The sequence below is a fragment of the Erinaceus europaeus genome, chromosome 14 (assembly GCF_950295315.1).
Source record: "Erinaceus europaeus chromosome 14, mEriEur2.1, whole genome shotgun sequence".
Lineage (NCBI taxonomy): Eukaryota > Metazoa > Chordata > Mammalia > Eulipotyphla > Erinaceidae > Erinaceus > Erinaceus europaeus.
Window position 1 is genome coordinate 57,496,532 of NC_080175.1, and position 25,669 is coordinate 57,522,200.

Below are 25,669 nucleotides of genomic sequence, written 5' to 3' on the forward strand. Positions count from 1 at the left end.
TCTCTCCCTCTTCCTCTCTATCTCCCCCTTCCCTCTCAATTTTCCTCTGTCTCTATCCAAAATAAATAAATAAATATTTGTTTAAGAAAAAATACCTTTTTGTCATCTCTAGGGCTTGCTTCAGCTCTCTGGGCCAACTTTTTCAGTATAAAGGCACAGGGAGAGACACCACAGCACATAAGCTTCCCCAAGTTCAGTGAAGACCAGGAGCTTGAACCTGGGTCAACCACATGGCAATGTAAAGTGAACATTTCTGCCAGTCCACTATTCTTAATTTCTTTCTTGTTGTTACACCCCTGACACTTGAAAAAACACTTAACTTTCTAAATATATTTAATTCCACAATTCTGACAACAAGAGTTCAAATAGTGAAGGACATTTGGTTGAACATTTTGGATAGAGTAACTAGTAAAAGTTTGGAGAGCACATATTTGATTATTTTATTTTATTTTATTTTTTAATTTTTTAAAATATTTTATTTTATTTATTTATTCCCTTTTGTTGCCCTTGTTGTTTTATTGTTGTAGTTATTATTGTTGTTGTTGTTGTTGGATAGGACAGAGAGAAACGGAGAGAGGAGGGGAAGACAGAGAGGGGGAAAGAAAGATAGACACCTGCAGACCTGCTTCACCGCCTGTGAAGTGACTCCCCTGCAGGTGGGGAGCCGGGGTTCGAACCGGGATCCTTATGCCAGTCCTTGTGCTTTGCGCCACCTGCGCTTAGCCCTCTGCGCTACAGCCCGACTCCCTATTTTATTTTATTTTATTCTATTTTATCTCCAGGGTTATCAATGGGGCTCAGTGGCAGCCCTATGAATCCACCATTGTTTTCCTTTTTAGTTTTTAGATAGGACAGAGAGAATTTGAGAAGGGAGATAAAGGGGAAGAGAGGAGGGGGCTAGGTGGTGGTGTACCTAGTTAAGTACAGGTTCAAGTCCCTGGTCCCCACCTGCAGGAGTAAATCTTCATGAGTGGTGAAGCAGGATTGTGAATGTCTTTCTCCCTCTCTATCACCATCTCCCTTCCAAATTTCTGTCTTTATCCAATAATAAATAAATAAAAACATTAGAAATTTTTAAAAAGGGAGGAAGAGAGCATAGATAGATACCTATAGACCTGCTTCACTGCTCATGAAGCGTTCTAAGAGCAGAGATTTTATACAAAGGTTAATCAGAGTCATTCATGAAGTAAGAGATTATATAACTCCCTGTGAGTCCTTAATGATAACACAGATTCTTAATTCCTTACTGTGAAATCCAGGTGATTTATATAGCCTTGATATTAGCACAAATGTAACTTTTCACTGGCTTCTTAATTGCTCTTAAAACAAACTCCCAGTTCTTAGCATGGCTTATACCTTATGACATCTTCTGACTTATAGCTCATCTTGACACTGTTCAGTTATTTTTATCATTGCCACAGGCTTCACTGTTCCAGACTGATTTTTTTTCAGTCAGAGAAAGATAGAGCAAATGAAAGAAAGAGAAGGAGCAAGCTAATTTATTTAAAAAGAAGAAAAAGAAGAAGAGAAGGAGAAGGAGGAGAAGAAGAAGGGGAAGGAGAGGAGCCAAGTGATGGTGTACATGGTTGAATGCATGTGTTACAATGTACAAGGACCTGGGTTTGAGCCTCCAGTTCCCATCAGCAGGGGGAAAGCTTTGCAAGTGGTGACACAGTGTTGCGGATGTCTGTCTCTCTTCCTCTCTATCACCCCTCCCTCTCAATTTCTAACTGTAAATAAAGATAATTTTTAATTCTTTTTTATTGTTTTTTTACTTATTTTTTTATTATTTAAGAAAGGACACATTAACAAAACCATAGAATAAGAGAGGTACAGTTCCGCACAATTCCCATAACCCGATCTCCATATCCCATCCCCTCCCCTGATAGCCTTCCCATTCTCTATCTCTCTGGGAGTATGGATCCAGGGTCATTGTGGGTTACAGAGGGTGGAAGGTCTGGCTTCTGTAATTGCTTTCCCACTGAACATGGGCATTGACTGGTTGATCCATACTCCCAGCTTGTCTGTCTCTTTCCCTAGTAGGGTGGGGCTCTGGGGAAGTGGAACTCCAGTACACATTGATGGGGTTGTTTTTATTGTATTTATTTATTTATTTATTTATTTATTTATTGGACAAAGACAGAAATTGAGAGGGAGGGAAAAGATAGAGAGGAAAAGAGACAGAGAGATACCTGCAACATGCTTCATCACTCATGAAGCTTTCCCCCTGCAGGTGGGGAGAGGGGGCTCAAACCCAGGTCCTTGCACACTGTAATGTAATTTAAAAGAAAAAAAAATAAGAATAGGGAGTTGGGCGGTAGCACAGCAGGTTAAGCACACATGGCGCAAAGCGGAAGGACCAGTGTAAGGATCCAGGTTCGAGCCCCCTGCTCTCTCCACCTGCGGGGGGTAGGGGGTGGTCCCTTCACTGGCAGTGAAGCAGGTCTGCAGGTGTCTTTCTCTCCCCCTCTCTGTCTTTCCCTTCTCTCTCCATTTCTCTTTGTCCTATCTAACAATGACAACATCATCAACAACAAAAACAATATATAACTACAACAATAAAATAAGGGCAACAAAAGGGAATAAATAAATAAAGTGGATATTTAAAATATATATATTTAAAAAAAAAGAATGAAAATGCCACACGGGCATTGAGTGGTAATGAAGAGTCCTTAACACAACTATGCTTAGGAGGAACAGGTTACTGTTACTTGGTAGAACATAATTTTATATAGAAGCTTGCAATAACAATCTGATATAATGAGCCAAAGTGATGTCAGAGAACTTCCCCATCTGCCTGACTCACAATCCCCTCCTCTTGCTTGTGTATTTTTATACAATTCACCTGAATGGAGTCCTCAGGCTCTCAACCTGGTTCCTCTGAGAATCATGGGAGAGAGGTACATAGAGATGATAACCCACCAGCCATTAACCCCATGAAGACTCTTGGCTCTTCATTCTGAGCTGAAACTCACTTTTGAATATGGGGTTAAGGAAACAGTGTCACTAGTGCCTATTTATACTCCTTTTATTTTATTTTTCTTTTTATCTTAAAGAAAATTCACTGTTACCTCTATTATGGCATTACACTTTTCTAAACAGTTTTCATCCTGTTTTTATTTATTTTCCCAGAATCCTATTACATGTGGTTAACCATGTCAGTACAGAAAACTGTAGTTCAGTGTGTGCTTATGATTTTTGTATCTCCCTATTGTGTATTTTGTATCCTGCACTAGCTCCACTGTTCCTGTTGACTTTATATATATTTTTTTCTCTTTCTTTAAATAGAGAGTGAAACTCAGAGGGGGGAAGACAGAAGGACAGATACCTGCAGTCATTCTCTACTGTTCATGAAACTTCCCTATTGCAGTTGGCGACCAGATGCTAAACCTGAATCTTCATCTATGGTGGATGCTAGACTGGGGGAACCACCACCCAGCCCTTACTCTTGTTATTTTTTAAATGCACTTTTCTTCTCTCTCTCTCTCTCTCTCTCTCTCTCTCTCTCTCTTCACCAGAGCATTATTCAGCTCTGCTTATGGCAATGTTGGGATTGAACCTGGGACCTTTGGTGGCTCAGGCTTGAAAGTCTTTAGCATAAATGTTATGTTGTCTCCCCAGCCCAAGTGTAATTTTCTAAAAAAAACATACACATGGCCCACAGACACATGAAGAAATGTTCCACTGCCCTTATCATCAGGGAAATGCAAATTAAAACCACACTGAGATACCTTTTCTCTCCTGAGAGAATGGCTCCCATCAGGCTATGAATGGACATGGGCTAGTGAGGTTGTGGAGAAAATAAAAAGCAGCTCCAGGGGTCTGGCGATAGCGCAGCAGGCTAAGTGCACATGACGCGAAGTACAAGGACCAGTGTAAGGATCTCAGTTGGAGCCCCCAGGTCCCCACCTGCCTGGGGGTTGCTTTACAGGTGGTGAAGCAGGTCTTCAGGTGTCTGATTTTCTCTTCCCATCTCTGTCTCCCCTTATCTCTTGATCTCTTTCTGTCCTATCCAACAACAACAGCAATGGCAACGGTAATAGTAACGACAGCAACAAGGATAACAACAAAAGCAACAAAATGGTAAAAATGGCCTCCAGGATCAGTGGATTCATAGCGCATGCAACAAGACCCAGCAATAACCCTGGGGGCAAATAACAAAACAAAACACTCCCCTACACTCCTAGTAGGAAAGTCAACTGGTGCAGCCTCTTTGGAACACTCTATGGAGAGTCCTTAAATAAATGAAAGTAGAATTACTTTATGACTCAGCAATACCACCCTTAGATATGTATCCAAAGACCATGAAACACTTATTCGAAGGAACATGTGCAGCCCTGTGTTCATAGCTGTATTTTTCACAGCAGGCTTAGTGGAAACAGCCTAACTGCCCATTGACAGATGACTGGCTAAAGAAGTTATGGAAAATATACTCCACATAACACTACTCTGCAATTTAAAAAAAAAAGTTGATATTGTGGGCCAGGCGGTGGAGTACCTGGTTAAGCTCACACATTACAGTGTGTAAGGATCTGGATTCAAGCCCCTCATCTCCACCTGCAAGGGGAAAGCTTTACCAGTGGTGATGCAAGGCTGCCTGTGTCTCTCTGTCTCTTTCCTCCTCTATCTCTTGTATCTCTTGCTCTCTTCTCAATTTCTTTCTGTCTCTATCTGATAATAAATAAATAAATAAACAAATAAAATTTTAAAAGGGGGTGAAGATATTTTGTTCTTTTGGATAAAATAGAACTATGGGTTAAGTACAGGTGGTGCAAAGCTCAAGGACTGGAGTAAGGATACTGGTTCGAGCCCTCACCTCCCCACCTGCAGAGGAGTCCCTTCACAGGCAGGGAAGCAGGTCTGCAGATGTCTGTCTTTCTCTCCCCTCTCTGTCTTCCCCTCCTCTCTCCATTTCTCTCTGTCCTATCCAACAACGACATCAATAACTACAACAACAAAAAAGAAGGGCAACAAAAGGGAATAAATAAATATTAAAAAAATAGAAATAAGGATGAGTATGTTTAATGAAATAAGGAGATGAAAGACAACTACAACTACATATGTGGAATCTAGAGAAATAAAACACATAAGCTTGCAAACAAACAAACTGCCTCTAAGAGTTTGTAAGAACTGTGGCAGTTATCAGTAGGAGGATACGGACACAGGACTTTGATGGTAGGTGGAATTTTACAATCTTGTAGCCCACTATTTGCCAAATAAATAAATAAATAAATAGATAGATTAAATGAGGCCTTTTATACCAGAGCTGATGGTACATGAGACTGGGAATCGAGTTATCTGGTCCTTATAAAAGCAAGTAATCAGTGATAGGTAATGTGGGTTGCACACACTCAAATGGGTGTGAAACTACAGTCTGAAATTGTAAAATTCTGTAGAGGCCCAGACCAGGATCCTTACACCAGTCCTTGTGCTTTTACTATGTGCGCTTAACCACTGCCTGGCCCCGCCCCCACCATGATTATTATTATTTTTATAAAATGGAAGTGTTGACAAGACCATAGGATAAAAAGGGTACAATTACACACAGTTCCCACCACCAGAACTCTGTATACCATCCCCTCCTCTTATAGTTTTCCTATTCTTTATCCCTGTGGAAGTATGGACCCAGGATCATTATGGGGTGCAGAAGGAGGGAGGTCTGGCTTCTGTAATTGCTTCCCCACTGAACATGGGTGTTGCAGGTCGATTCTTACTCACAGCCTGTCTCTATCTTTCCCTAGTGAGGCAGGGATCTGGGAAAGTGGGGCTCCAGGACACATTGGTGGGGTCGTCTATCCAGTGAAGTCAGACTGGCATCATGATAATGTCTGGAACCTGGTGGCTGAAAAAGAGTTAAGATATAAGGCAGAACAATATTCTTGTCTTTCTTCCTTTCAGAGAGGCAGACAGATGGGGGGAGAGAGAGTGTATGTTACTGAAGCTTCTTTCAATGTAGCGGAGGTCAGGCTTGAACCTGGATCACTCACATAGCAAAGCAGTGCCCTATCCAACTGAGCTATTTTGATGGCCCTCTAAGTAACATCAAAAATGAAAAGTGCAAGCATAGTTTTCTTTTTTTTAACATTTTATTTATTGTATTTTAATGAGAGAGACAGAGATACAGAGACAGAGAGAGAGGTAACAGAACACACCTCAGCTCTGGTTTATGGTGGTGCTGGAGACTGAACCTGAGATTTTGGAACCTCAGGCATAATGTGGAACCATTATGTTGTCTCCCCAGCTCACAAGCATAGTATTCTGGCACTAAATCTGACCTGTATACCAGGTAGACCTGTATACCGACACTGTAAATCATGGAGTCTGAGTTAAACAAGAGCAAGCTGCACTTAGCACTGCCAAACCAGTCAGAGAGAGACTAACTGGGGACCACTGTTGCTGATGGAAGAGTCTTAGGTCTGAGCAAACCAAAGTCACCTCCTAGCAGAGAAGGATGGAGTTGTCCTATAGAGTTGCCTGTTACTCCTCCAAGTAGAGGTACAACCTCTAGTGAAGTGTTTGTTCCTTTTCAGGAGGGACATGGATGCTGTTTTCATGGACCCTGTGGGGAGGGTCATAAGTCTTTTCAAGGGCATTTAAGAGCTTTGCTTGTTCATGATAACATACCAGTTACCAGTCAGTGCAATGTAACCAATTATCAGAAAAGTTGTGATGTATTTTTACATAAACATAAAAAAGGCATCATGACTGTTTTGACAACCCACTATGTGTGTGTATAATATGTTTATTTCTGTGGTTGTTGTTATTTATTTCTTTGATAGCAATAGCCAGAAATTGAGAGGAAGGTGGAGATAGAGAGGGAGAGAGACAGGGAGATATCTGCAGCCCTGCTTCATCACTTTTGAAGCTTTCCTCCTGCAGGTGGGAAGTGGAGACATGAACCCAGGTTCTTGCACATTTTAGCATGTGCACTCAACCAGGTGTACCACTACTTGACCCCCTCGTATGCTTATATATACGTGTGTGTGTGTGTGTGTGTGTGTGTGTGTGTGTGTGTGTGATAGAGAAGCAGAGAGGGAGTCAAAATCCCACAACATCAAAACTTCCTTCACTGTGGCGAGGACCAGGCTCCAACCTGTGTCTTGTATACGGCAAAACAGTACACTATCCAAGTGAGCTACTTCACCAGCCCTGTGCTCATCTATCAATAATTAGACACTGTGTTGCTAAGACAATTATTATACTTCAAAACAACATCTCAATGATCAGTTTTGGATTTCAAGCCACCAGGGTGAAATTCATTGTAGGCTATTCACATCCATAAAGAAAGTCTCATTACAATATGGAGTCTGCATGAAGGCAGATGCTAGACCCCAGTCCTCAAAGCAGCCATTTTCAGGGCCACGGCCAGCACAGCACAGCACACATGTTGAGAGAAGGCCAGAGATAACAGTTGGCCTTAAGCTGTCTCCAGCAACTACTGTATGAGCCTCCCATTTTTACCTGGGTCTGTTCTCATGCTAGAGACTAGAACATTCTCATGCCTGGGGTTTTTGCACTGGAAGAAGTTTGGGGCAAAATCAGGGAAGTATGGTCATACGTGTGCAAAGACAGAAACTAGAGGCAGAAAATTCTTGATTGTTTTGCTGGTTTGATGACCAGGTCCTGCAGACTCCACCATGGACAGGGATTCTTCATGCGCTGTGTGATACTCCTCTTTGTATCATTGGCTATGTCTGTGAGCCTTCCTGTGACTCTTAATTTACCTTGTTCATCTGAGGGATCCATGCTGTTTTGGAAGCTGTTCCTAAGTCACATCCCATTGAAGAGAAAAGACACAGGACATCTGGATAACATCTGAAGAGGAATGTCTTGTCATTTTATTTTCTTATTCTTTTCTCTTTTTTTTTTAAGTAACTTAAAATTGATTGACAAGATTGTGGGATAAGAGGAGTATGATTCCCACTACCAGAGGTCCTTGTCCCATCTCCTTTATTGGAAGCTTCCCTATTCTTTATTCCTCTGGGAGTATGGACCAAAGATCTTTATAAGGAGCAGAAGGTTGGAGGTCTGGCTTCTGTAATTGTTTCTCCACTGGACATGGGAATTGACAGGTTGATCTATACCCTCAGCCTGTCCCTGTCTTTCCCTAGTAGGGCAGGGCTCTGGAGAGGTGAGGTTCCAGAACACACTAGTAAGGTTGTCTGCCCAGGGAAGGCTGGTTGGCATCATGGTAGCATCTGCAACTTGGTGGCTGAAAAGCATTTAGATATAAAACAGAACAAATTTTTTGGTTATCAGGAGCCTAAAGGTAAGAAAATAGCGGATGAGATTACGTTCTACTATCCCAAAGGGTTAACTTGATACTGCAGCTAAGTGGCACCACTGGACTATTCATGGGGGGGGGGGGGACTGCCCTGTGACAGCTCAGGAAGTGCCTGCCTGTGGGTGTTGGCAAGCTGATTCCTCCCAAATCTCACAAGATCGCTCGTTCAAACCCTTTGTGCTCCAGCGTTGAGGATCTGTCCAGTTCAATCAATCAGTCAGTCGGCAAGTGTTTATATTAAATGCCCATTCTATCCCGGCTGCTAGCATGATACCCCCCTCGGGTCAGACTTGGATGAGTGATGCTTTGGCAAAGGTCATGTGATCTCCCTCTGACCCAGGTGGAAACACACCACACACAGTTGCTTCTCACACTTTTTACATGCAGAACTCAACTAAACCACCAACAAATTGTTAAGGAGTGCTTCTGTGTTAGCTGATATTTACTTATTGCTGAGAAAGGGAAGAGAAGGAGGGAGAGAAAAATTAGGTCATAAGTCAGTCACAGGGATCGAACTAATGACCTGCTTAAGAGTCCAGTGTTTTACCCACTGTACTACTTCTTGGGCCCCTGCACCCATGTTTTTAAGGCTTATATTTCCTCTAGTTTGGTGAAATTCTCTGACCTGGTCCATTAATGCCCCTTCTTTAATACTATTGGCACCTATGGCTTGTATAGAATTGAGGAAAACATTTTTGCCTTTACTCCCAGAAACAAAGCCCGTGGGGGTGAGGGGTATGTGTTTATTCCTATTTCACATCTCAGGGAAAGGATATTTGGACTTGCTTAAAACCACAGCAAACAGAGTCAGGGCAAGGACTCAAATCTTCTAACCCCAAAGAGGCTGAGATCCCAAGCCAGAGTGGAAGTGCCTGAACTTCTTTTTGTCGTAATGGAAATGATTGACATTAAGCTTCTGTTTGTAGCTGTGCATTCATTTCAAAGACATCCTATAAGGGAAAATAATTACAGGTACACTGGGTGGTGGCTCACATGATAAAGTGCACACATCACTGTGTGTGAGGACCCAGGTTCAAGCCCCAGGTCTCCACCTACAGAGAGGAAGATTCAGGATGGTGGAGCAGTGCTGTGAGAGCCTCTCTCTACTCACTCTCTTTCTTTTTCCTTCCTTCCTTCCTTCCTTCCTTCCTTCCTTCCTTCCTTCCTTCCTTCCTCCCTTCCTTTCGTTCTTTCTTTTCTTATTTCTGGTTGAACCTGGGACCTGGGAGCCTCAGGCATGGAAGGCTTTCTCCTTCCCTGGAACAGGATGGGTGAGATGGACGGTGAAGGGTGAGATGGACTGACACCCATCCTGAAGAAATGAGGAAGTGAACCTTGTAACAACAACAGTCCTGGAAATCAACAATCCCTCAATAAAATGCTATTTAACTCACAAAATAAATAAATAGGACACATAAATTCCAGTTTTGCCTCTGTAACTGACTGTTTTATTGACCTTGTGTTTCCCTTCCCAGTGATTTTAATTTTCATGCTTATTTATTTATTGGATAAAGACAGAGAGAAATTGGATAGGGAAATAGAAAGAGGGAGATAGATAGATAGATAGATAGATAGATAGATAGATAGATAGATAGATAGGAGGCCCTGTAGCACTATTTCACTGCTCATGAAGCTTTCCACTTGCTGGTGGAGATTGGGGTCTTGAACCCCATTTCTTGTGCAGGGTAACATGTGTGCTCAACCAGGTGTGCCACTGCCTGGCCTCTAATATGTATGTTTTAAATTCACCAACAAGACCTGTAAGCCCTATCCCGAAAATCTATCATTGACCCTAGTGAAGGCAGAGGCAGGGCCAGTGCACTCCCTCTTTTTCTCTCACTCCCTCCTACCACTCTCTCAGTGTGTCTCCATCTATGTCTTATGTCTAAAATCCTCCAGAGTCATTGTGCTGAGTATGTCTTGCAATCATAGTAAGAACCACAAGAGCAAAGGCCACCACACACCACTAGCTCCAGTAGCTCATCCTCAGGCATGTGCCAAATGTTCAGGTAGGGCTGGGCACCATCGTACCCTGCATAGAACACACAGAACCATGAGCCAGGACCCAGGTTCAAGTCCCCAGTCCCCACTTGCAGGTGGGAAGCTTCACAAGTGGTAGAGCCATGTTGCAGGTCTCTCTCTCTCCTCCCACTCCCTTTTTTATTTCTCTCTCAAAAAATAAAGGGGAGAAAATAGCATTCAGGAACATAAGATTCATAGCATAGGCACCAAGCAATAACCTTTGAGGCAAAAAAAAAAAAGTTTGAACATGGGAATAGAAATGCTATTTCTGCAAATAAAATAAGGTCCAATCTAAATATATGTAAAGGGATCTGAAGATGATTCACCTGGTGCTTTGCATCCTTTGACATGACATACATGAGAACTTGAGTCCAAGCCCCCCCAACTCCCATCATGTTTAAACACACACACACACACACACACACACACACACACACACACACACACACAAGTACCTGCCAAGGGAAACTCTGTGAACAGTGGAGCAGGGCTCTGGTAATTCTCTTTCTCTTTCTCTGTGTGTCTCTGTTTCTCATCCTCTATCTTTAAGGGAGAAAAAAAAAAACCTCTGAAAGCAATGGAATTGTGCTGGGACAGAGCCCCAGCACTAAACTTGGTGGCAACACACACACACACACACACACACACACACACACACACACACACACGAGTAACCTCAAAATTTTATCAGCCTAAAACACAGTGACAGCCACTTCTCTCATGTCTGACTGGAAAGTGACTAACTTATGTGAGAACTACTTGGAAAACTCTAGAAAGTTATTGAAGCCATATTTCTCAAGCCCACACTTGTCCACAGCTGTCTGTCTAGCTGTGTCCAAATTCAGAGTCCCCTCCCTCTTCTTAACAGTTCTCTCAAGCTACTTAGAGAAAAATTATAACTGACTTTGCAACACCAAAGATAAGACTTTTTTTTTTCTTCTGGCTCTTTGTCCTATTGTAGAAGCAAAACAGTCTAATGGTAAACAAAGTTTGGGATTCCAAAGTCAGAATACCTTGTTTTGAAACTTGATCCCTTTGAATGCCAGCTATGCTACCTCAAATCAGGATATTTAACCTTTCTGTGTTCCCATTTCATTATCTACAAGGTGGGGGTAATAGTATCCACATAATATTTCAAATAGTAGAATCCCAAGAGTTAATGTATGTGAAACCCCTGAGAAGGTAGCTAACAAACATAAGCTTTCAGGTGTTTGCTGTTATGCTGTTTAGTAGGTTAGTCATTTTTTTCTTTTTTAAATCCTATCTTCCATTTATCTTTGTGACATTATTTTTTCATGATATTACTTTATATTTTTTAATAGGTTTTATTACTTTCTCTTGGACACCATCTTTTTCCTCTGTGTCTTCCTACTTCATGTTTATATATGTGTGTGCATACATATGTATAATCATATCTGTTTATATATGAAAATTTATATTTATTTCTTCAATATATGTGCATAAGTATTTCAGATCTTGGGGCCAGGTGGTGGTGCACCTGGTTAAGAACATGTTACCAAGTGAAAGAACCCATATATGCAGTCGGGACACTTTACAAGTGGTGAAGCAGGTCTTCAGGTATCTATCTTCCTCTCTCACTCTCTACCCCCCCTTCCTCTTTCAATCTCTCTCTGTCCTATCCAATAAAAATTAGAAAGAAAAAAGTAAATAAAATGGCCAATAGGAGTGGGGGGTTGGTAGTGCCCCAGCAATAGCCTTGGTAGATATATATAATCTTCAAGTTTCATTTACAAAATCCATTCTTTTTATTAATTTAGTTGGCATTGTCACCAAAATCCATACATTATAATTCCAAGTCTTCTTAACTATGTTAATCTCTCCCTCTGCATTCGTGAACGCAAAATTCATTTCAAGTCTTGGCTTCTCTACTTGTAACATCTCAGGTACAGTGTAAACTTAACCTGTTTCCCTAAACTGGTAACCTTCTGATGTCCCACTTAATGACTGTAACCAAGAGTCAATACATAATGGAAGCTTGAAACTAGGGAACAACTAAGAAGTCTCTATCTCTGTCATCGCTAATGGCCTTCATAAGGACCTTATGACAACACTATCGATTTCCATTTTTTCTCTTCCAGCATTTCTCATACCCAGTCAATACTTCCCATTATTATTCATCTGTACTCTATTATAGTAACTCTCAAAGTACTTTCTTCTCATGTTTACAACTTCTGGTTTTACCTTTGATCTTGTGCAGTGTTAATATCACTTTATTGAGGAAATACTGGTTTAACTTATTTTTGCTGTCACAAGAGCACATTTTTCAAATGTATGTATTTGAACATATTTCAGATCAACCAAACCATCATCCTATTCCCCCATAGGGACTCAGGTCCCCAACTCCCCTTAGTGCCCCTCCTGTCCCCCTCCTGAGTCCCCAAATATTCTGTGACAGAGGATATTCCATATCCTGATATACTAGAGTCTACACATTGAAGCACAGTCCTTTGCTTTGTTTCTTAGAGCCTATCATAACTGAGATAATCAGGTTTCCATTCTTCACCTTGGAGCATATTTTTTCTTTTTTTTTTTTTTCTTTTCTCCACAATTATCACTGGGGCTGGTGTCACCACTACAAATCCACTGCTCCTGAAGGGCATTTTTTTCCATTTTTTTTTTATAGGATAGGACAGAGAAATTGAGAAAAGAGGAAGCAAGATAGAGAGCGATAGAGAAAAACACCTGGAGGCCTGCTTCACTGCCACCTTACCCCACCCCACCCCCTGCAGGTAGGGAGCCAGAACTGGGATCCCTTGCATGTTGTACTATGTACGCTTAACCCAGTGCTTTACCACCTTCCCCCCACACACACACTTTTTTTAGTTTAAAAAATTACTAACCCTTGGTTGAGCCTAGAAAACCGTATCTCAACAGCTTTGAATCCTCTCAAACTTCCTCTGGACTCTAGACCATGAAGTCATTCACTATTTTTCATTTTATCAGAAGACCTTTGCTGCCGGCCTAGCTTCTCTGGCGGAAGACAGATGACCAGGGACTCATGGCTGAACTGGGAAGCAGTATCTCTTTATTTATGTGAACGCAGTGCAATCTAAGTTATCTCTAATCACAATCCTGTCCTTATATATATATATGCCAAGTAGGGTGGAAATAGGATGTGACATAGAGAGGGTGGAGCAAAAAAAAGACTGGTGGAAATCAGGGTGTACTAGGAGAGGGGGCGGAGCAAAAAGACATCATGAACCAATGGGGATTAAACCAATGCCCTGCAGGCAGGGCAGTGCTTAGTTAACAGTGGTTATGTAAATAGAATACAGTGTTAAGCATGGGGGGTTAAACCAATGAAACAGAAGGGGTTTTAGAAGCAGAATTAGAAGCATACCAACACTGCTCCTTGTGGCAGAATCTTTGCACCTATTGGTTATTTCTTTCCTCTCTTCTTTATTTTTAAATGATATATTTATGTATTTACTATTTATTTATTAGGCAGAAACAGAGAGATATCAGGAGGGATGGGGGAGATAGACAGTTATATATATATATATATGTATATATATATATATATATATATATATATATATAGAGAGAGAGAGAGAGAGAGAGAGAGAGAGAGAGGCCTGTAGTATTGCTTCACCACTCATGAAACTTCCTTTCTGCAGCTGGGAACTAGGTCTTGAACCAGGGTGCTTGTACATTGTAACACTTATGTTTGACCAGGTGTCCCACCATATGGCCCCACTCTCTCTTCTCCTTTTCACAGTTTCTGTGTCTGGGCATCTGGGCTGCATCATTACATCGCCACAGATGCTTTATCTAACCTACATGATCAGTTCAGCCCATTCCATTTTCTTCTCCACATTGCATTAATAACAAATGCCATTTTACATTTATTCATGGACTATGTCTGTCTTCCAGAGTAGACTTCAAACTCTACAAGGGTATCTTATGGCAGAGTGGTGACTCTTGTGCCCCTACAACCTCCCACTGAAATGCTGCCTCTATGTTTATTAAGTGAAGTAACTGATTCCCGGACATTTTGCATTCAGTTTTGTCTCCATAGCAAAATATGTAAACTGCAAGGTTTTCATCTGATAGAATACTTCATCAGAAATGAGTGAGTATATGCACTAATGAAGCAGCACAGCTACAATTATGTTAACACCTGCCACGATCATAGGCATTGAAGTCATCTGGGTTGGAGATTTGCTAGACAATATCATGACTTGCATGACACAAAAGCAATGCTCTGTCTGTCTACTCCTGGGGAGCATCCTATGGCCAAATGTAACAAAATAATCTTGTTCCTTTGCCATATGTGATTTTTATCCTATTGCATAGACAGCCTTTAATTGCTTTCTTTCTAAAAGGGACTGCTTCCTGTTATAATGAATAACTAAATGTAGGCCTTCATGATATCCCTCAAACTATGGTAAAGGAACAAATTAATATTCTGTTATTTTTCTTTCAGAATGGGAAATATAGTTCAAGCTTCAGTCATCTGATGAAGTCATAGATGAATGACAATGCAGTTATATTAACTAAAAATAAGGAGAAGGAAGAGATGAAGAAGTATAAAATGAAACACATTCCTTTTGTTTCCCTGCAATGCTATTCCTGTAAATATTTAACAATAAAACAATTATTTCTTTACCTCAATGCTCAGATGGCAAAGACTCTAAATCTGCTTCACAAACGAGATTGGATGACTCTTCCCCTCGGGAAAAATAATCCTATTGTAGGATCTGTATTTAAAAATAAATATATAATTAAAAAGCATTGGGACAGTTCATTTGAATGGCCACAAGAGAGCAGTAAGAAATTAAAGCTTAGGAAGATGGCTCACAGTCACACTCTGCAGAAGTGTTGTTTGCTATCGTGAGGGATAGAAGACAGACATACTTGCAATTGTTCTTAAGTTTCAAAATATAGTCTAAAATGTCTTGATTTGGAGACCTGGGAGGAGGGGGAAGACAGTATAGATAGTATTCGTAAAGCTACCAAAAAGAACATTAAGCTGAGGAGGGCTTCAGAAACCTCAAGCTGATGTATGAAAACAAAATGAAGTAATCACTATGGCCCACGGGACATGCTGAGCATTCATGGTTCTATCCCTTTGGAGCATACAGCCCTACAGAAAGGTATGTAACCCAACTACAAAGCCGCACAGAAGGTTTCAACTGCAGCAAAGAGGAAGCAGAGTGTGAAGAGAAAACCTATCCTCTCACGTTGTTATGTAGCTAGTGTTTTAATTTTTTTTCTATGGCTTTGCTGGCTCTTACCCCAAGGTTCATCATCTTTTTTTTTTTTTTTTTCCTGTCCTCACCCTTTCCTATCACACAATCCAACTTTTTCTCCCTGGAATTTTGGATGTCTTGGAAGTATTTAGGAACAGTGAAATAATTAGTATAGGGTGCTGCTTTGCCATGTGCACAACCCAGGTTTAAGTCTGACTCCTACTGCATTGGAGGAAGCTTCAGTACAGTGCTGTGGTCTCTCTCACTGTCTCTTTACCTAAAAATAAGCAAAGAAATGATGACTTTCTAAAATGGCCAATAACAGCACTTATCATTAGGAGTCATCTGAAAAAAATTTTATGAGAAAGGACATGAGCAGGAAGTTCACAGAAGTAGAAGCTCAGATAGTCAGCTAATGAAAAGCAACTGAACCCCAATTCTCCAGAACCCTACCCCACCAGGGAAAGATGGAAACAAGCTGGGGGTATGGATCAACCTGAAAATGTCTATGTCCAAGCAGAAAAGCAATTACAGAGGCCAAATCTTCCACTTTCTGCACCCCAAAAAGAATTTTGATCCCTACTTGTAGAGGGATAAAGAATAGGGAAGCTTCTAGTGAAGGGAATGGGACACAGAACTGTGGTGGTGGGAACTGGGTGGAAATGTATCCTTGTTATCTTGTAATCTCGTTTTAATCTCAAATAAAAAATAAAATAAATAAAAATGAGCAAATAAATTGAGATAAGGTGTGGGGGAGTGGGGTAAGACTCTCATGCTCAAAGCTCCATCAATCCCGCATGTCACCATCAGGCAGAGCTGAGAAAAAGAAGAGGAAGAGGAAGGAGGAGGAGGAGGAAGAGAAAGAGAAGGAGAAGAAGAAATGAAGGTAGGAAAGAAGGAAGGAAGAAAGGAAAGAAGGAAGGAAGGAAGGAAGGAAGGAAGGAAGGAAGGAAGGAAGGGGTCTGGATGATATATGCCAGAATAGCAACTGCCTATGAATGTGGTTCACAGGTGAATTCTGTTTTTAATAGAACCACCAATAGAGTGTGAGTTTTGTGGTTTTTCATTTGTTTTTATCAATTGGCCCAAGAAAAATTTACTTTTATATTGGGGAAAACCATCTTAGAAAAGGCTAAAAATCAGTCTGGTCAGTTCAATAAATGAATAAATAAATAAATAAATAAATATTTAAGCTTTATATTCATATAGCAAGTTTAAACAAGGCCTCAGAAAAATATAATATAGTATTTATGTTTTTATAACCGTAGGAAAAAATACATAGTGGAAGGTTACTGTGAATGTACAGGTTATATCTGCAAGCTGTTGTGATAAATGCAAAAACATTTTTTAAATCCAAATACTTGATTTCCTTTTCAGTGTGCCAATTTAGCCTTGAGAGTGGAGGGGAAGGCATGCATGCAGGGAGCCTCCTTACTCCTTGCCCCATGACCTGATGCCCACCCTATTTCACTTTTTCTAGCTATTCTAAATGATCATATTCTTACTGATTTTAGGCCCATATTTCACATATAGTTGAGCAAAATATTTTACCAGGGGGGAATTTTCATTAATGTGATTGTGCATGGCTGAATAGTCTTATAAATAATGCCAACTTTCCAAGCAGGACAGATGTACCAAGGAACACTACTACCAGGCACTAGGTGGTGGTGCACCTGGTTAAGTGCACACATTATGGTGCACAAGAAGGATGACAGAGGACCTAGTGGGGGTTGTATTGTTATATAGGAAACTGGGGAATGTTACGCATTCACTGTTGAATGTAAAACATTAATTCCCCAACAAAGAAATTAAAAAAAAAAAAGCTCCTGGTTCAAGCTCCTGGTTCCCACTTGCAGGGGAAAAGCTTCACAAGTAGTGAAGCAGGGCTGCAGGTATCTCTCTCCCTCTCCATCTCCCCCTTCACTCTCAATTTCTCTCTGTCTCTATCCAATAATAAACAAATAAAATAAAATAAATTAAACAAATAAACACTACATCCTACTGTAAGTTTGCAGCACTTCTTTATACTTTTTTTTTTCAAAATCATTTTTCTAGGGGGTTAGTAGTTTATAGTATAGTTGTTAACACATGGTAACAATTTCTTAATTCCTTGGTATAGGTGTCTGAAAAACACTCTCTGCCCAAATTTAGATCCTTTTCCACCATCATGCATCAGGACCCCAGCATTCCTTTCCTTCCTTCCAGTGTTGTTTTATTTTCTGCCCTGTTCAAATTATCTCTCCAGGAATTATAAAAATCATTGACTACTGAATCTCTCTCCTATGAAACCAGTGATAGGTTAGACCTAGAACAAAGCATGGAACATGTGAACCTTAAGTTAAGATAGTAAATAGAGTCAGTACTTTGCCATTATAGGAGGGTAGACCCTGAATTTGGCTGACTACAGCCTGGCAGCTTTTCTCCTCCTCCTCTCCCCCTCCTCTCCCCCTCCTCTCATTTTTTTAAACATGTAAAAGTCCCTTCATTTCAACAGCTCATATTTTTCTCTTCATAGAATTTCCAGTCCCTGGGGACCACATTTCTTCTATCACTGAACCCTTCCAGATGCAAGAGAGAGAGAGAGAAGAAATAAAAAAAGAAGAAAAGGCTGGGGAGGAGCCTACTAGATCTCTTTGAAGAACATTTTAATTTCTGTGTGACTTTTCTCACTGTCTATGTTCATGGAGATTTAAGAGCTGGGTTGTGGGGTGGGCATGAGTCAATGCAGCCCAGTGGGCCAGTTTAGATCTCCCTTCCCTCTGATTTCTCTCCTCCAGGCAATTTCCCATTCCCATCTTTTATGTTTCCTCATCTGTGAAAAGGAACAGGCCTAATCACCACCCTTGTTCGTTGGTTACAACCCCACCCCTCATTTAAAAAATAAAATGTGCTTTATCCTTTCCTGGAAAAAATGAAAAATTCTGTCATGGAGAAGTGAAGGCAGAAAGGAAGGAAGTAGCTCTGTTTTATTCATCAGGTCTAAAAATGCAGTCCTGTAGCAGCCAACCAAATTGGGTCAAATACTCAGAGTATTTAAATATCCTCAAGCATGTGGTTCATGAGGTGGCTTAAGCAGGGCATTGTGGTCTGCTTCCACAATAGGGAGGGCACTGCCATAAAGGATGAGTCAACACCCTCGTCATTCCCAGCCTTCCTTCTGGGTAACCTTGCACAAAAATGACTGCACTATCCAAGCCCCTGGCCTCTGTGGTCAAGTCATCTCCTGAACTTATGGGGATTTCCTCTTATCCAGGGTCTGTCTCATGCCCTTTGTTTCTCCTCTCTGAGCATCCTCATTCTTTCTACTCACTGGCCTTTTGTTTATGCTTCCTTTAAAACAATACCTTAAGACTAGTTTTAAAACAATCCAAAGGGTTGTGGGTTTTTGTTTTTCTTTTTCCTTTTAACAGAGCAGAGATAGTCAAAGAAGAAGGCAGAGATGTAGGAGATGAAGAGGAGAGGGTTTAGGTAGTTAGGGAAGTAGAAGGATGGGATATTTCCTTTACTATCAGCTCACTTGGGGTGAATCACCTACAGTCAGGTGCCTTTGAGTGACTCACCTATCATTAATCCTGTCCGAGAGAGGGGACATGAATGTGAAAACACTTCCTTAAAGGAATTCTAAGGGAGGAGGTAAATTACTATGTGAAATCTCTTTGGAGGAAGTTCCTGTAATAATTCCAAATGTTATTTTTTTTATCTCTCATGTTGCTTAGTCTTCACATTTCAGGAACCATGTAACTTGCTAACATTATTAAGAGGAGGGAAGTGCTATTCTCTTTCACTTTCATGTTTAGAAACTTGGCTTTTTTTTTTTCTTCAGTAGAGTTTACAATTCATGGAGCAAATAAAAGGTTGCTCAACTTAATTAAAGTAAAAAAAATGTAAGGTTTCAGTTCTATTAACATTCACAAAGCCCCTCATGAATGTTCGGGTCTATGTCCAGGCATAAATAAATAAATAAACGCCAGTAAGGGAGATAGCATAATGGTTATGTAAAAAGAATTTCATGCCTGAGGCTTGAAGGTTTAATACCAGGCATCACCTGAGCTGATTAGTGCTCTGGTAAAAATTAAAAAGTAGGTAAAGGCAGGACTCCAATAATAATAAAGGAACAGTGGGAAGAAGCACAATGAGGTTAAGGGATCTTGAATGTGTTGTATTAAGATTTTAAAATCAAGGTGGGCAAAATAGGCAAAATGTGGATGGCTATGTGGATGGCAGTGTGTCTTTTTGCCCTGTGTGGGACCCAGATCTGAGCCCGGCCCCCACTGAGTTCAAGGAAACTCCGATGGTGTGTGGTTCTTACCCTTTCTCTCTGCGTTGCTTATTCTAGCTAAAAAATAAATACATAAATACTGGAAACCTGTCATGAGCTTTTTTTGCCTAGTGGGTTGGATAAACGTAACGATTTGGTTTTTTCATGGTGGTGGTTTGTTTCTTTAAGACAGAGACAGAGAGGTCTCGAGAACAAGAGAGATTACAGTACTGAAGCTTCTTTGAGCATTCTGGGATCCCGGCTCCGACTTGGGTAGCACACATGGGAATGCAGTGCACCACCCACATGAGCTATTCCATCAACCCATAATGTGGTCTTTTATCCATACGTGCACCTGTGCTGAGACTTTGCCATACCAGGCAATATCCTTCTGAGAATAAAATTTAAAAAAAAAAAAAATATTTTAGCACAAACTACATATTCCTGTCCAGGTAAAGAGATAGGCCTGTGAAGTAACTACATAGCATTTTTTTTTTTATCTAGTGCAGTGAAGGAGACTCAATCAGAGGCTTCTTTAGATAAGGTAACCTCAAAAGAAGTTGTCTTAGTTGCTGATATTTTGGGTCAGCTGGGACTGCAATGAGAAGTCAGCTGTGGGATGAGTCAGGACGCCTCTTTCCAGAGGCAGGAACAGTTAGAAGATTTCATGACAGACCTCTGACAAAGACCAGTGTGTAGGGCCAGCTGGTGGTGCACCTGGTTAAGAACACACATTATTGTGAGCAATGCTCAGGGTTCAAGTCCCTGGTCCCCATCTGTAGGGGTAATGCATCAGGAGTGGTGAAGCAGGGCTGCAGGTGTGTGTCTTGTCGTTTTCCTTCCTTCTGCCTCACCCTCCTCTCTCAATTTTTTTCTGTCTCTATCCAATAATAAATAAATAAAAATGTTAAAAAGGGAGATCGATGCATATTGAGTATAGTATGGGAAGAGATATCTCAAAATTGAGGGAAATGGTACAGCTCACATCACAACAGCCTTTTGATGTTATAAAATGCAAGTTATATGTTAATCAGGATGCAATAGGATTCTAGTAGGGAAGAGAAAGTCACCCTTCTGGTGTTCTCTTTTTTAAAAAAAGCAGACTACACAGTGAGGGGTAGGCCATGGAGAATGAAAAGCATAGGAAGAAAATGAGTTGGGAAGCTACATACGTTGGTAAGAAGCATCTATGAGCTTATGTAAGAAGCTTATATAAGCACATGTAAGAAGAAGCTACATCAATCAGGTGAGCAAAGAGGCCACTGTGAACCATAATTATCATAAGGTACAGGGCAGGGCTGGCATTATTCTCGATACTAGAAGTTCTGGCTGTGAGTGACAAGCATGTTGTCTTCCCAAATGAATTTTGTGGTGGCAGAGCTAAGGTGTAAAACCAATGTGCCATGTCTCTGCACTGAGAAAGCCACTTTCATTTTTAGTTCAATTCATTCCGATTCTTCCCTTGTCCGATCGCAAAGTCTCATATGGGAACTAGGAATGTGGATAATAGTTACTCTGTCTTCACTCCATCGGTTCTAACTCCATGGATTTTCAAGCCACCAACCATTGTGGTCAAAGAAGAGGAAGGTAGAACCTATAAGTGGTTCATGGGAACATGAAAAATGAGAGGTGGAGCTGCTAACAGAACATAGGTACTATGTCTGGGTTTCAGCAAGGCTGTAATCAGAACCACATTGCTTTGTAACAGGAAATCTGGGCTTCTAAGAACTGCAAAGTGGAGACTTACCAACTGACCTAATCATGCAAAGAAAATGTCAAATTGCAATAACAGATTTTTGTACTCCTGTCTGCCTGAGGAGCAGGGCTTGGGGTCCATGCCCAGCCAGACCATAAAGCACACAATTACCTAGGCTCCATGTTTCGGTAGAGTTTGGCTGAAATGTGCCAGATATTGTTAAAAATACAAAGAACCCTGTTCATAAACACCAGGCTTTCTACAGAGCCAAAGGCACATGTTTATTTGTGTGGTCAGTGGCCTGCATATTTTAAGAATCATGTAAATAATAAAGTCAAACTACTTTATTTGGTAAGAGTGAAATTGATGGCCCATTAATCAGACACATTTGTGGGCTGTTGCATCTGTACATGTGCTATTGATAAGAAGTAGGGAGTGTGTACATGTGAGAGAAATTTATAAAAATATGCTTCAAAATGTACATGGTCCTTTATGGGGGGAGAGAAAGAGCTTTATCTCATTGGATTCATAGCAAAATTAGGAAGTAGAATTAAGAAAAATGGTAATAACTTTGTATTAGCCATTCCTCCAAGAAAAAGGAATGCAAGCTCTTAGGACTGATCAGATCTGGAGAGAAATATGTCTCTAACCACTGACTATAATCTGACCTTTGTGATGTTCCTTTAGATCTTACCTAAGAAAAAAGAAGGAATGTAGTTCTATTTGTAAGCCCTTGAGAACTACATTTCCCAGAGAGGCTGGGTGGTGGCACACCTGGTTGAGTGCACATGTGACAGTGTGCAAGGACCTAGGGTTCAAGCCCCCAATCCCTACCTACAAGAAGAAAGCTTTGCAAGTAGTGAAGCATGTTGCAGATGTCTCTCTGTCTTTCTCCCTCTCTATCACACTCTCCCTTCTCAGTTTCTGACTGTCTCTATCCAATAAATAAAAAATAGTTGAGTGCACATATTACAGTGCACAAGGACTAGGGTTCAAGCCCCTGGTCTCCACCTGCAGGGGAAAAACTTCACAAGTTGTGAAGCAGTGCTACAGGTGTCTCTCTGTCTCTCTCCCTATCACCCCCTTCCCTCTCAATTTCTGGCTCTGTCTCTAACCAATAAGTAAATAAATAATTTAAAAATAAATTAAAATTAAAGGCAATAGAAAAAAATTAAAACAAAAAGAAGAAAGTGAAAGTTGAAAAAGTCTTCAATCCTGTTTAATAGAGTACCCAATTATAACTATTCTTCAGACTATAATAATTTATATTTTTAAAAATTTAATCAAGAGATGAGTTTTTTTTTCTTCTGTTCATAAAAGTCTGCAACTTCAAAAGACTGTTTACTGCAGATAACTGAGTCCAAGCTGAAGTGACCACGGTCAATCTTTTTTTTTTAAGTTGTTAACAGAAAGACCAACATTTTTTTCTTCAGTTTCCATATGAATTTCATTTGTAATGTCATTTATTTGTACATATGTATTTTTCTCACAAGTAGGTGTCAAGGCAAAGATAAGTTGAAATTAGCATGCAGATAATTCAAAATCATATTCTAATGTGAGGAAGTGTTCAGCAGACTGCTTGCCAACTTAGCACAACTATCTGGAGGGAAGGCTTCAATTCTATACCCAGCCTTTGCCTTTTCCAATTTACCCACAGTAGACTTTCTCAGGGATCAAAGGCTGCAGCAGATGTCTTTGCAAAGCACAGAGGCAATGAGCTGCTCCACAGACAGAAAGACTACTTATGGGGAGGGAACTTTCTTGGCTTCCTGATCTTAGCACACATGAAAGTGTGGTGGGGTTTGTTGTTATTTTGTTTGTTTGTTATTTTTCTTGATACCCAACATGTGAAAGGCTTCTCTAAGACCTATTCATGTGATATACTTTCAATAAGCTGTCTGAAAGAGCACTGAGAGAGAACACCTTAGGTCTGAAAAATACAGGGAAAAAAAAAGTTTCAGCATGGTAAAAGGATCACATAAAGGAAGCTCTAAGAAGTTCATTTGTTTCATGCACATAGCTGAGTGGACTAATCAGTGCTGAGTAAGTTCCCAGCAAGACAATCTTAATGGAAATATGAAATGTTTAATGAAACCAAGATCAAATTCACATTCCCTCAACTCACCATAAATGGCTAAGTCACAACCTCAAATTATGGCTCTTGTCTGTGAACTATGACTTGTAGGAGGGAGTAGGGGGGGAATTTGGCATTGTTTTAAAATTGTGATTTTATGGGAGAATTGATTAATGGAGGTCACAAGTTGGTTGTAATGTTTAGTTTTGATTTGAATCAACTGCCCAGAGTTTCTTTTTAGGTATCAGAACTAATAAGTAAAAGCAGGAAACAAAAAGGCAGAAAAAAGAAAAAAGGCATCCCAATTCCAGGTATACTTTTAAATACTGCTTTCCTGTAATCTTATGAGTCAGTATAAATCTGGACTAAAGGAAGCCCAATATCTGAGTATAACAAGCAATGTGAATTTAGCCATCCATCTAGATCTTGATGTTCTCTGCTTGAAATATTATAACTTATTTTAGCATCAAAAGTATAATTAGTTTAGTTTGTTCAACATGTTTTTAAAAACTACAAAATAAGCTTTTCATGCTGTAATAGAGAGATCAATTCACAGATTTGAAAATTTTCATTTAGCTAGATGAGATAAAAGCTAATTTTTCTTAGAATGCTAAAGATGAATTAATCCCACTGCCAGCATCATTATAACTAAAGGAATTATTTAGTTTAGAAAATATTCAAATGTTAATGTGAAAGTTACTGTAAAGAATATATTGATTAATGTGTGATATTACTGAATCATTTTCAGGAAATATTCAGCTCACAGTAATTAATTATTTCATTTGAGATGCTAGAGTAATTTATATCAGGTGCAAAGACCCAGGTTCAAGAGGCCAGGCCCCACCTACAGAGGAAGAGCTTCACAAGTGGTGAAATAGTGCACAGGTAACTCTCTTTCTCTTTATACCTATCTCCCCTTCCCCTCTCGATTTCTCTCTGTCTCTATGCGATAAAATAAAAGTAAATTAAATGTTAAAAAAAAGACTTATAAAGTGATTTTCATTCACCCAATACTTATTAAATCTAGTAAATCTGTCTATAGGTAGTATCTTCATGCCAATCCAGGAAGTTAGACACAGAAAATGGTGCCTTGAAAACAAGATTGGACTCAAACATATTAAAAGCAGTTGAAGATGAAAGTGTCCTTTATGAAATCTCACAGAATAACCAACCTGTTTTACTTTAATGTTTCTCCTCAGTTTTTTTTATTACTTTCCTTACTATGCTGCTGCATTCATATGAGAGATTGTGAAACTCGATAACAAGCTTCTACATCAGTGTTTAACTATAGACTTGTGAATGGCTTACCTGGATAACAAACTGTTTTATTTATTTATTTATTTTATTTAGTGTTAAGCATTACCAATGACCCTTACCCTAACACAACATAAGAATAAGGAGCAATTATGAAATAAACAAAGGGAAGTGTCTTATTTTTGTGCTAAGACTGAAGGTGTGGATTCATATTTTAAGATATAGAGTCCTATTTTACAACAAACTCTGTGAGCAGGAAGGTGTTTATTACTACTAAGTCATACCATCTACAAGAACTAGAAAGGATTCTTTATATTTACTGTTTGTGTGTTTTAAGTTTTCTGCTTTTTCTTTCCCAAGCCAATGGAAGCATACAAATGTTGCATTGTAAATGCACACAATGGTGTGAGCTAACCTGAAATAATATGACTGCTGTCAACTGTGACTCTAAAAAAAGAAAGAAAGAAAGAAAACAATTTTTCCTCAGCAGCTGTTGCAGTATTGAAACATTATTTCCACACACATCCATGAATTATTTAGAATCTCTTAGTTTGGAAGTTTTCTCTGTCCAACAGGTTCCAACTTTGGTTTTCAACTATTGTCCATAGAAAGATAAAGTGCATAAGGGACTGAATTCCACATGAACCCCCTTATGTACATAACTAAAATTCTCTTTAAATACTCTTACATACAGACTGACTTAGTGGTTCAACAAAGCAAGTACATAGTTCATTGGCATTTTAACATAAATATAATAGTGGAAAAATTTGGATAGATACGGTATGGTATCTATAAATATAATGGAAAACAGAAAAGAATAATTTTGCCTTATAAGAATTATATATGGAAACAACAGACTCCAGCTTTA